Genomic DNA, 12,900 nt, shown 5'->3' with positions numbered 1-12,900 from the left:
CCATACGAAGTAGTTGCCGATGAAGCCAATTTTTGTGGAGGTCCTGTAAACGAAGGATCAAACCTTTTAATCACTTGACAACGGCATGGCCCTCCTTTCCGCATAGCTGGTAGAAGACACCAGCCTGGAAGCCTCCTTGAGGACGGCCGCCACTGCAACCACCCTTGGTGCCACGGCCAAAGCCACTGCAAACACCTCGACCGCGACCACCACCACGGAAGGTATTGTTGTTGTTGCCACGTCCTCCTTTGGCTGCCATGTTTGCCGACGACTGATAGCCGCCGCCGCTCTTCATCTCCATTCTTCGCTCGAAGCTTGTCAGTTGGGTGTAAAGCTTGCCAACCGAGATTGGTTCGACGAGTGCAGCCACCGCCGACACCACTGAATCGTACTCCTGATCCAGACCTGTTAGAATGTTGGAGACAAGCTCCTCATCCTCCAGCTTGCGGCCGATAGAAGCCATGTCATCTGCCAAGCCCTTCATCTTCACAAAGTACTCATTAATTGTAGACGCCCCCTTGGACATCGTAGCCAACGCCATCCACGTGCTGATGCTGCGAGCATGGGATTTGGATGTGAACATCCCTTCGATGGCTGCCCACGCCTTCTTCGCGGACGCCACCATGGTAGGAACCTGCCCAAGGATCTCCTTGGATAGAGATGACAGGAGGAAGCTGAGGATTGTCTGGTCCTTGGCAACCCATGACTCATAGTCCGGGTTTGGTTTGGGGGACTCCTTCTTGTCCTCGCCCTTCACCGGCTCCAGGAATGGTGAGGGCGGCTCGGCGGTGGGGTTGATGAAGGATGCGAGCTGTGCACCCTTGAGGGCCGACAGAACTTGCATCTTCCACAACAGGAAGTTGTTGTGGGCGAGCTTCTCTGTCACGGAGAAGCCAAAGGATGAAGCAGCAGAAACAACAGAGGAAGATGCTAGATGGAACGCCATGGAAGGTCTCCGTGTGGAGTTGTAGGGCTCTGATTACCATGTCAAAGTAGGTGAACAAGTTGCCCTGTTAGGGGTCTCGGTTACATGTTAAATAAGCATGGGAACAGCCCCCATGGTGGCTTGTATAACAAGTGATATTGTTAGAACAAACTGAGGATTGGATCTATCCTATGCGCCTATGCTTGCTCTAGAATCTAGGAGCACAACAACCAAATGAACCTAGACACTATCGGTGATACATGGAATATCAACACCGTTTAACAATCATACCTTCCATTACAAAGGTCAATGCCACCAATGAAGCTGACTATCCTCCTCCGCTGGGAGCCCAGGTTTGGCAGCTCATGGTCAACTACTACTATGTTTTGATGGTGCCTGAACATAGTTGATATTTGCAGATCCTGAACCAAGCTGTCAGAACCATCAGGGTTGCGACCGCACAAAACACAGTTGACGTCCGTGCCATAAAAGTAATTTGCAGTCTCCTCATCATGGGTAGACATAATGCCATCCTTCTTAAGCAGGCCGACCGAAGTCCTATCATCCCACACTAGCATAAGGACCCGGACACCTTCACTGGCCTTCCTCTTGAGCAACTCCCCAAGAGTAACATCACCTCCTGGTTTTGGCCTGTTGGTGTCCCTAACCAAAGTGATCTCTATGTGCAAGGACCAGCCAATTATCTAAATCAAATGCTGGGCCTTTCTTATGGCATCAAAGATATCCTCCCAGCACGTTTGTGGCTCGTAGTTCTTGCCATCAGCAAGCGGGATCCTGGGAATGAAGTTGTCGGGGACATGAGCGTCCTGGTACAGAGTAACCTAACACCCCTGCCTCTACGAGAAGAAGGTGTAAGGAACACCAGGGTACTTGGTGCTCCAGACACCCCTTGCCCAATTGCGGTCCTTGGAAACATCGAAGTACTGAAGCTTCACATGGATCTTGCTGATCTTGCTGTGTCCAATAGGCTCACGCTTGTCATCACAGATTTCAAGCCACCTGTCGATCTCCTCTCCGTCTAGGAGGTCCGTGACAGGCATGTAAGCCCTCCCGATGAGCGAGGCACCAATGTGGTTGTCAATCTTGACGGTGAAGATGACATAGCACTATCGGAAACCGGCTCTTTGCCGAGTGTTTTTATGTTTGCCGAGTGCATTCTCTCAGGCACTCGGCAAACAAGCCCTTTGCTGAGTGCTGCGAAAAAAAAACACTCGGCAAAATAATTGCACTCGGCAAACGATGCAAAAAACACTCAGCAAAGTTCGACACGCAGCAAACTATAAAAATAACACTCGGCAAAACTAGGCACTCGGCAAAGAAATATGTTTGCCGAGTGTAATTGTCTAGCACTCGGCAAAGAAATATGTTTGCCAAGTGTAACTATTTGGCACTCGACAAATAATTTTATTTTATTTTTCTTCTAACCTTGAAACTTTTTCTACTCTCCACATACAACATGTGGTATTCCATGTTAAAATTTGGTATATTTGTGGATCTGTTTGCTATATTTAATTAATTTATTGTATTTCAAGGATTTTTTTTGGTATAAGTCAAATTGGAACTGCAAGTGACTCATATAATAGAATAAATTGAGTAGAAAAACGATATTCATGTTATTGAGTCCAGTGTGAGGCCTTATCCGGGAAATGAAAAGAAATTTCGAACATCTTGTTTAGGAAACACAACCGCGAACATGTGGCTGAATGGTGTTTAAATTCTAAAAAGCAGACGAAGTCTGAAAATCATGAGATTTTTCATGATGTGATGATATCATACATGGAGGCTGTGGTAAAAAATTGAGAAGGTTTCGCATAATTGGTCACGTACGATGTTTACAAACCAAAGCATCTTAGAAGAAGAATCGTAGCATTGAGAAGGAATCTATAAGATTTGGAGTCAAAGTGATGGTCGAATTGGGGTTTGACTTCAAAACTTTTTGTACAAGCAATAGAGAACATAGATTGTTTCATGTAAAATTTTGGTAATTTTTTGGATTAGTTTGATAATTTTAATTTATAAAGTGCAATTATAGAATTTTAATTGATATAAATTAAATTTGAGTTGTAACCTCATAAAATAATGGAATCATATTCGTAGAAAAATCACACATATATATATATATATATATATATATATATATATATATATATATATATATATATATATATATATATATATATATATTGTCGAGTCAATTTGACAAGGTATTTTCAAAGTGCATCGAACAAAAAAGAAAAAACATGTTATGGAAAACAAGGAAATGAAAAAAATAACTAATATATTTGTCGAGTGCCCAAAACCCTAGACACTTGGCAAACACAGCTTTACCGAGTGTCCTCGATCCGACAATCGGCAAACTCGGCGTTATAAAGTCTCCCGGCGCCGCCACCTCCCATCCCTTTCTCTCTCTCCCTTATCTCTTCCAGAGAACACACATATAGGGAAAGGAGAGGAGGCATCGGCCTCACTACTGGATTCAGGCGCTTTGCCGAGTGCCTGCGGCACTCGGCAAAGCCCTAAATACACTTGGCAAAGGCTTTGCCGAGTGCCACACTCGACAAAGAGCAGTCAGCAAAGAACCCATCGGCAAAGGTTTCTTTGCCGAGTGCCACATATCGGGCACTCGGTAAAGCCTTTGCCGAGTGTCACCTCAGCACTCGACAAAAAAAATCCAACGTCAACTCTAACGGCCTCTTTGCCGAGTGCCACCTCAGCGGCACTCGGCAAAGAACTTTTTCCTTTTTTTTGAAAATTCTTTGCCGAGTGCCATACTGTCGATGAAATATGGTCGGCAGTCTACCTAGGGGTATGCCCAAGGTAGTAGATTATCGGTAGACAGATGCGCAAGCTTCAAACAAGATGGTGACACAAGACAAACACGATGTTTTATCCAGGTTCGGCCACCGTGAAGGTGTAATACCTACGTCCTGCGTCTGATTGTATTATTGTATGTCAATGAGAGATGTTTTTAGAGGGGTCCCCTACTCGCCTTATATAGTCTAGGGGCAGGGTTACAGATCTAGAAACTAATCCTAACCAGTTACAATTGCCATAGGTGGCCAGATAAGGATTTCTATTCTAACCGACCAGGATCTTGCTTGATCTCCTGATCTGCCTTGATTCCTTGCGCGGGACTCCGAACATATTGGTCGGGCCACGCGTCATCTTCTAGTGGGCCAGACCCCCTAGTCCCGGCTAGCCCAAGCCTAGCCGTAAGGGTATAGGGGTTAATACCCCCACAGCTAGTCCCCGAGCACCATGTATTATGCTGCGACACGCCGTTCGATCTCCTTCGGCTAATGCGATCCGTCTTCATGTTATCTCCAACTGGTTGAAACATTGACCAAGCAAATGGGCCAGTATTCTGGTCAGAACAGAGAGCAGTATACTACGATTACAACCGAAGATTCCGGTTGTCCGAAGAATGCATGGTGCTCTAAAGAAAAAAAGAAAAAGATTTCTCTCCTGATCAAGTGTGCCCACTTGTATTTCTGAAAAGAAATGTAAGTGACCTTTGTACAATAATAGTTATGGCCAATAGTCAGAGCGTAGGGGTCGATAAAATAGGCACATTCACCGCAAGGTGAAGTGTGCCCACTTAGTCCCCGAGCCTGGTAGTAGGTGACGTAGGCACGTGGTGCCAGGGTCTAAAAAGAATTCCCACTGAAGTTGAGAATCCAATTGTCGTACAAGCAATACGAGATGCACCGGTAGGTGCATCATACCGATGTAGTCCCCGAGTTTGCTGGAAGGCGAAGGTACCAGCCTTGTAGCAAGGTCTAAATAAATGCCTCTCAACTGTATGTGAGTACAAATCACATGTAGCTGAGGAGAGCGGTCTCTGAGCAATGTTTGGAGAGTGGTCGGGGCAGTCCCTGAGCATGAGAGTGGTCGGTACAGTCCCCGAGCACAATGGTGGTCTGGACAGTCCCCGAGCACGATGGTGGTCTGGATAGTACACGAGCACAATGATGGTCTGGACAGTCCCCGAGCACAAGGATAGTTTGGACAGTCCCGAAGCACGAGAAGTGTGGTGAAAAACCATATGCCACTTGTACTATTATTTTATGTATTTATTTATTTATTTGCTCTGTCAAGTCCAATCTGACACGTCTGGTCAAAAAAGTAGACGGGTATAGCACGTCATACTGCCTTTTTGTCTTTTCAAGCAAACAGTTGTGTGGCACCTGTAAGTAGGTGCGTCAGCGTGGGTCCTTCCACACTGGCAATGAAGAGGCGCATATATTGGCATAGATCTCGAGGCTGTGAAAACAACCGTCTATGGCGCATGTGCACATCTCCCAAGAATCTCGGGTAGACGAAAGGACATAACTCTTGGGTTAAATACAGTATAGGATAGGTAAGTTACATTTTACTGAACCCCATTGCCATTTGCAGCCATAGTCATCTTCTTCCTCTCGCCAACCCTAATACCTCTGAAATCACCACCAATCAATCCTCCACCATTTCCTCGTTCATCGACAAGGCCAGATTCATGGTGAAAAGTGACGCGCAGAAGAAAGCAGGAGTCATGGCGAAGGAGTGGTGGAAATCGAGAAGTAACAAGCAGACCATTGAAGACCTCATCACCATGGGGGTACTCCACAACAAGGAGCTCACAGGATGGCGTGCGCCGGAGGGCGAGGGGTACCCCGATCCACAACCAGGTGAGATCGTGGTGTTCGAAGACTTCTTTAAACGAGGATTTGGTGTTCCTATACATCCCTTTCTTCAGGGGCTCTATCTTTACTATGAGATTGGGATTTGCAATCTGCATCCCAACTCGATCCTCCTTGTCGCCACTTTTATATATCTTTGCGAAGCATATGGCGGCTTCTAGCCCCATTTCAATTTTTTTCGCCATCTTTTCTGTCTACGGAAGAAAGGAAGCGGCGATTCGAAGATAGCCGGGGGTGTGTACCTCAACCTCCGTGACGGCATGAAAGCCTAGTACCTACACTGCCCATGGAACACATAGCTAGACGACTGGTACAAGAAATGGTTCTACATCCGCGAAGAGCCAAACACGATTACACTATGTGACGTGGGGTACATTCCAGAGAAGAGGACAAGCTGGTCAGAGAAGCCCGAGCACCTGGAACAAATTCCATAAATATTTGGAATGATCCCATGGAAAAAACTAGATGGTCCGAGTGTGGTCGCGAACTTCATCAGCCGACGGATCCAGCCTTGCCAAAGGAGCGTGCATCCTAGCTATGAATATCAAGGTAGCGCAGACCCGACGAGGACGAGGCAGGAGGCGCTTGAGAAAATCGAAGTCAAAGCCAGAATTGGAGAGCTATTTAACTTAGCTGATCCAAATTATGCCATATTAAACGACATCGAGCACGCTTTCAAGCTTGCCCGACCTCCCCCAAAGGTAACTTGTCTTGCCCTGTACTCATAGTTTTATATTGTGGTAGGATAAGTGGAAACTTACTGTGTTCACCCATTTTTGTTACCTAGGTTAATTATCGGGATAGAGCAATAGTGTTTATGTCGCCACCCCCTGGAGTGGAGTGGCCACAAGGAGCTAGTCCCACCACCCAGACCAAAGTCGAGATCGAAGACAAGGACGTCGACTGGTCGTTGCTTGGAGCTGGAGAGGAGGCAGCGGCCCTAGCCGCTGGTAAGCGGTCGGCTACCCCCAAATAGCCGAAGAAGAGATCAGCAACCACCCTACTCACCGAGGGGGGCACTAAGTATCAATGAGCCTGAGGGTGGCTCGAAGGAGAAAGCGGCCAGCAAGCGTCGACAGGCAATTTTTGCCTGGTTAGATGATGACACAGAGGAGGGGGAGGATGCAGACACCTTTTGACTTGTCCCTCGAAAGAGGAGGAAACAACTGGAGACGATGGATCAAGGTGTCTCCTCCATGCCTATGGGACCCACATTGCCAACTGCGGTGAAGGATGTAGCCGGGTCGACCTCTGGAGTACCTAGGCAAGGAACACGACCGGTGACGGGAGCGACAACTCGACTGAGCATGCCACCGGCCACTGCAGTGCAAGGGACAAGCGGCAGAGGGGTTGAGCACCAAGGCCCAGCGACAGTGCTGGATGTAGAGGGAGACCAGGAGTCACCTACACAGCACGTGGAGCAAGCATGGCCGAAGAGACGCGCCTTCGCCACATTATTCCGCGCTTCCAACATGTAAGTATTTGTAGCATTGATGTAAGCTAGCAATTTGCATTGAATATGATTGCCTTCTGAACTTATCTCGGATGTACTAGCTCAGCGTCCACTAAAAGTCTGGACCAGCTAGCCGGAAGCGACGTGGCGCCACCAATAAGTGTAGAGTAGACTGCCCAGCGGCCGACCATCGAGGAACCCATAGCAGAAGATCTGTCGAGGCCTCAGCAAACAAATAGTCAGACAACAGTCCCCGAGCAGGGGGTCGCTGGAAGAGCCGAGCTGAGCACGAGTGATCCGAGCGCTAAACCTATTGAGGGCAACACCTTAGTGTCAAGGGTAACGGAACAGACCGAGGAGCAGCGGCCAGAGGTGAGAGCATAGACCACGTTTGTCGATGCTGCATCCCGTGGGAAGGCCTTAGTGATCGCAGAAGCTGCTAACGCCGGACCAGCACCGAGACCCAAAGAAGAGCTCGAAGAGGATGAAGTGGAGGAGGCCCTGGGCCGTCCACAGGACAAGTGACAACATGTGTATGTGTCGCATTGGCGGAACAACCAATGGGTTGTCCATGAGGAAATCCCGGAGGTCGAAGAAACCAAGAAAGTTGAACAGGCAGCGAAACAGCTAGTGATAGAAGTGCGGGTAAGCTTTGCTTCACCCCTGATCTCGCTGTCTAGTCACAACTGTCTTACTTAGCAATCTACACACATGACTTAATGAAGACCGTAAGGTACCGCAAGAAATGCTTCTACCAGATCGAGGGTATCGCTGCCAGCAACAAGGAGCTGACGGTGGAGGTGGAACACTTGCGCCAGCGACTTGAAGCCGCCAACCATGAAAAGACGATGCAAGAGTCCCAGAACTAGAACCTGGTGGTCCAGCTCAGCAATAAAGAGCGGGAAAGAACAAGTAAGTAGCCACTTTATCACAACAACTACTGACAAGTGCTATTGCGTTGTTGGTAGTAATAGCTATAGTGCAGGCTTAGAAGCCGAAGTGGTCCGTCTCCGAGAGGAGAACAGTCATGCGGTCGTGGAGTGTGATCGCCTGAAAGAGGACAACAGAAAACTGGCGCAAGACCAGTCGCAGCTCTGAGACCACACGACCAAGATGACAGAGGAGCTAAAAGGTAAGTTCTCCAAACCCCTTTGCTCATTTTTGTTGCCTACCGTAGTTTGGTGTAATATAGCGTCTTAACAGCAATTATGGTTTGCAGTTATAAGAATCAATGCGAAGAAGCATCTGGAGGCCGTGATAAAAGACCGTGATGGCTGGAAAGCGTAGTGCCAAGAGATCACCAAGGATCGTGAAACCTAGAAAAACCGGTGTTAGGAGGTGACAATGGGCATTTTGCCGATCCTTAACCTCATCGATCTAGCGCTAACAGAGGATGTGCCAAGGACGCCGCAGCTGGGATTGATCGACAGATGCCAAAAGGCATGGGGATGGTTCCAGGAGTTCATGAAGGAGGCACGTGAGTACACAGGTGCACATGTGCTAAGCATGGTACATGCCCACTACCCCTTGATCGATCTCAAGCGCCTGGAGGCTGGATACCCAAAGGAGGTAGATCTAGACAAGGTTGAGGAGCTACGGATGACCCAGCTGGACTTGTCGATGAAAATAATTGGTGACATTAACCTATGTGGAGGCACGACACCACCTGTATAGGGAACACAATCAACAAGTCAGCTAGAAGCACCGTCATTTTTAAGCCAACTGGTGAAGCCTGCGGTCTCGACTAGCCAGGCATCGACGGGGCCATCTTCTTCAGCTCGATCAATGCTAGAGTCCCCGAGACCCTTGCATGATGTCAGGCCCAGCGACCAGCAGGTGCCGTGAGCCCCGACCAGCCAATAGTATAGGCTATAGCCGTGGAAGAAGATGTAGTTGTGTTATTGTAAACTTGGACCTTTTCAGGCAAGCTTGTAATAACATAACTATATATCAGCACAAGCTTGTTTGTTTTGTAGAAAACGTATTTAATCTTGGATATCATGTTGGTGTAACTAAGTGAGAACATGTTAGTGTTCTGTTTAGTTGTACCAGTTTAGTCGACACGTCATCCTGAAAGGTTTGTATGGCCCTGGTTTGTCTTGTGGTCGGAGTGTGAGGTGCGTAGCTTGTGCACACATAGACACACACAAGTCAGACCAGAGAGGACCTGCCGATCACCCATAGCGTAGAGAGCGGATCCCATGCACGCATTAGGAGGAACCAGAGACAGGGCCTGCTCCAAAAACCCGAGAAGGAATGGTGGTCGGTTTTAACTGGTTGAGTTAGAATAACAACAGACTTTGAAGTGACACATTAGAGTGGTTGGAGGAATCATATTAGCTTTATTGAATTAAATTGAAAGTACAAGAGGAGTACATATCCTAGTAGTTAAGCATAGAAACGTCTAAGCTTGTCGATGTGCCATGAATTGGGTATGTCTATACCGTCCAGGTGAGCTAACCTATAAGATGTTGGTCGTGTAACCTCCTTGATCAATGAGCCGATCAGAGGCAGAGCGTCAGTGCATGATCTGCTGGGGGGCAGACTTAGTGTACATGAAAGGCTTGGTAAACGCGCTGGATATTTTCCAAGGAATCAAGAGGAGCTTGAGGAAATGGCAAACGCAAGAGTTCCCGATGAAGAAATATTCTATAGGGACCCTAATATATGCCATGTAGAATCAACTGGGACCTGTTATCAGCCAGTTTGGAAAACCAAGTTTCCTCGATGGTGCCCGGAGGGTCTGACAAAGACACAGAAAAGAAGGATGCAACGTGAGCATCAGGAGGATTTATACCGAGAGGAAAATTCCTCTAATGAGAGGTCATCAGCAGTGGTAGGTAAAACACAAAAATAAGGGTCCATCGGCAGATGTTAATATGGTATTCATGTTGCCGATGGAGTTTTGGCACTATCTGATAATGAGGACGAAGTTGTTCTCTCTAATCAAGTAGCTCAGTTGACACTAGATCCAATGATGGCTGTTTTTGAGAAACCTACTGATGACGAGAGACAGCATCTTAAAGCTTTGTTTGTAAAAGGCAGAGTTGATGGGCAGCCTGTATCTAAGATACTTATTGACGTAGGGGCTGCGATTAATATTATGCCTTATGTGATGTATCGGAAACTTGGTAAGGGAGATCAAGACTTGACCAAAACCGATATGATGCTGAAGGATTTCGAAGGCAATGTGTCACTGGCTAAAGGGGCAGTATGCGTTGAATTGACCATCGGTAGCAAAACCTTGCCGACGGCGTTCTTTGTTATTAATGGCAAGGGTGCATATAATCTGCTTCTAGGGAGGGATTGGATTCATGCTAATTGTTGTGTTCCTTCTACAATGCATCAATGCCTCGTACAGTGGATTGGGGATAAGATTGAGGTTGTTCCTGGTGATTCTTCTTATATCATCGCATCAGCAGAAATCAGATACTTATGAGCGAACTAAATGCATATCAGGAGAAGTTTGGGAAAAAGAGTTCCTTAGAGTTGCTGATTATGAAATTCCACCGATCCAAGCAGTCGGTTCTGAAGAAGAGTTTTAATGGATAGGTTTGCCGATGATGGAAAATTAGGTCAAGGGTTCACATCGGCAGATGATTTAGTAGAAGTAGATATTGGTGATGGCGATAGGCCAAGACCTACTTTTATTAGTGCTAAGTTAGATTCCAAGTGTAAGCAGCAAATGACTGTTTTGTTAAAAGAGTATAAAGATTGTTTTGCTTGGGATTATACTGAGATGCCTGGATTAGACCGATCGATAGTTGAGCATCGGTTACCTATCAAATCTGGATTTCGGCCACATCAGCAGCCAGCGCGCCGATGCAACCCTAATATACTTCCTGACATTAAGGCCGAAATAACTAAATTAATTGAGACAAAGTTTATTCGGCAGTGTCGATATGCAGAGTGGATCTCTAATGTGGTTCCTGTTTATAAGAAAAACGGAAAACTTCGTGTTTGTATTGATTTCAGGAATCTTAACAAAGCCACACCGATGGATGGCTATCCAATGCCGATTGCTGATTTGTTGATTGATGCTGTAGCCGGACATCAAATTATCAGCTTCATGGATGGTAATGCAGGTTACAATTAAATATTCATGACTGAAGAAGATATTCCCAAGACTGCTTTCAGATGTCCAGGTCATGTAGGGTTGTTTGAGTGGGTAGTCATGATGTTTGGTTTGAAAAATGCCGGCGCTACTTATCAAAGAGCTATGAACTTTATTTTTCATGAATACATCGGCACATTAGTGGAGATCTACATTGATGATGTAGTGATTAAGTCTGGAGATATCACAAAATATCTAGCCGATTTAGGAAAGATATTGGAGTGCACAAGGAAGCATGGATTGAAGATGAATCCTAATAAATGTGCATTTGGTGTATCGGCAGGTCAATTTTTGGGTTTTATGGTGCATCAGCGGGGCATCAAAATCAGTAGGAAGTCTATTGATGCAATTAACAAAGTGGTTGCTCCTGCCAATAAAACTGAATTGCAATCTTTGATCGGTAAGATTAATTTCATTAGAAAATTCATATCTAATCTGTCGGGAAGGATCAAGGCTTTCAGTCCATTACTTAAATTAAAGGCCGATCGGGAATTTGTATGGGGAGCTGAGCAGCAGTTAGCCCTGGATAAAATTAAGAAATATTTAACAAATCCTCCAGTGCTAGTTCCACCTCAACACGGAAAACCTTTCAGGTTGTATTTGTCAACTGATGATGCCGTTATCGGTTCAGCTCTTATTCAAGAATTTGAAGGGAAAGAACGTGTTATTTATTATTTGAGCAGAAGATTAGTGGATGCTGAGACAAGGTATCCGGCCATCGAAAAATTATGTCTGTGTTTATACTTTTTTTGTGTCAAATTAAGACATTATTTGTTATCTGTCGAATGTACGGTCATATGCAAAGACGACGTAGTCAAGTATATGCTGTCAATGCTGATATTAAGTGGTAGAATCGGCAAGTGGATTTTAGCATTATCAGAATTTGAACTACGTTACGAATCGACTAAGGCAGTTAAGGGGCAGGTTATGGCTAATTTTGTCACTTAGCATTGTAATACAGTGGATTCTCTAAAGGTTGCTCCTTGAACACTTTTCTTTGATGGGTCCACATGTGGTGAAGGAGTAGGTATCGGCATTGTGTTGATTTTACCTCAAGGAAGGAAGTATGAGTTTTCATTGCCGATTGTTGCTACGTCGACAAACAATCAGGCTGAATACCAAGCCTTGATAAAAGGGTTAGAATTGCTGAAGGAGATACGTGCCGATGCTGTTGAAATCTTTGGTGATTCTATGCTAGTTATAAATCAATTGGCTGGGATCTATGAATGTCGAAGTGAAGTTTTAATTTCATATTATGAAAGATGTTTGCAATTGTTGAAAGGGTTTAGAGATTTTTGTCTTGAACATATTTCTTGACTGCATAATGAAGAGGCTAATCGACTAGCTCAGCATGCTTCAGGGTATCAGCCTATTCAGGAAGTGCTAACCTCGGCGGTCGATACCGATGACTGGAGAAAGGAGATTGTCGATTATTTAAAGGATCCATATAAAAAGGTTGAAAGACGTATAAGGTTTCAAGCTACCAAGTATGTGCTCCTCGATGATGAATTATATTATCGAACTATAGATGGAGTTTTACTCAGATGTGTTAGCAGTGATGAATCAAAAAGCTTGATGGGTGAAATTCATGAAGGAGTGTGTGGAGCGCATCAATCGGCTTTCAAGATGAAGTGGATGATCAGAAGGAATGGATATTATTGGCCGACTATTCTTGAAGATTGTTTTAAGTATTTTAAAGGATGTCAGG

The 12,900-nt window shown here is 45.7% G+C and overlaps 1 non-coding gene and 1 pseudogene across 1 annotated transcript; both read right to left on the bottom strand.

The window, feature by feature from the left end:
* LOC136507788 (phospholipase D alpha 1-like) overlaps positions 1-12,900 on the bottom strand; it is a 34,558-nt pseudogene that overhangs the window by 9,996 nt on the left and 11,662 nt on the right.
* LOC136509735 (small nucleolar RNA Z247) lies at positions 307-445 on the bottom strand. Its single transcript, XR_010772478.1, has one exon. It is a non-coding gene; the product is annotated as a small nucleolar RNA Z247 (small nucleolar RNA).

Source organism: Miscanthus floridulus, chromosome 15 (assembly GCF_019320115.1).
Source record: "Miscanthus floridulus cultivar M001 chromosome 15, ASM1932011v1, whole genome shotgun sequence".
Taxonomy (NCBI): domain Eukaryota; kingdom Viridiplantae; phylum Streptophyta; class Magnoliopsida; order Poales; family Poaceae; genus Miscanthus; species Miscanthus floridulus.
This window is presented reverse-complemented; position numbering and strand designations above follow the sequence as displayed.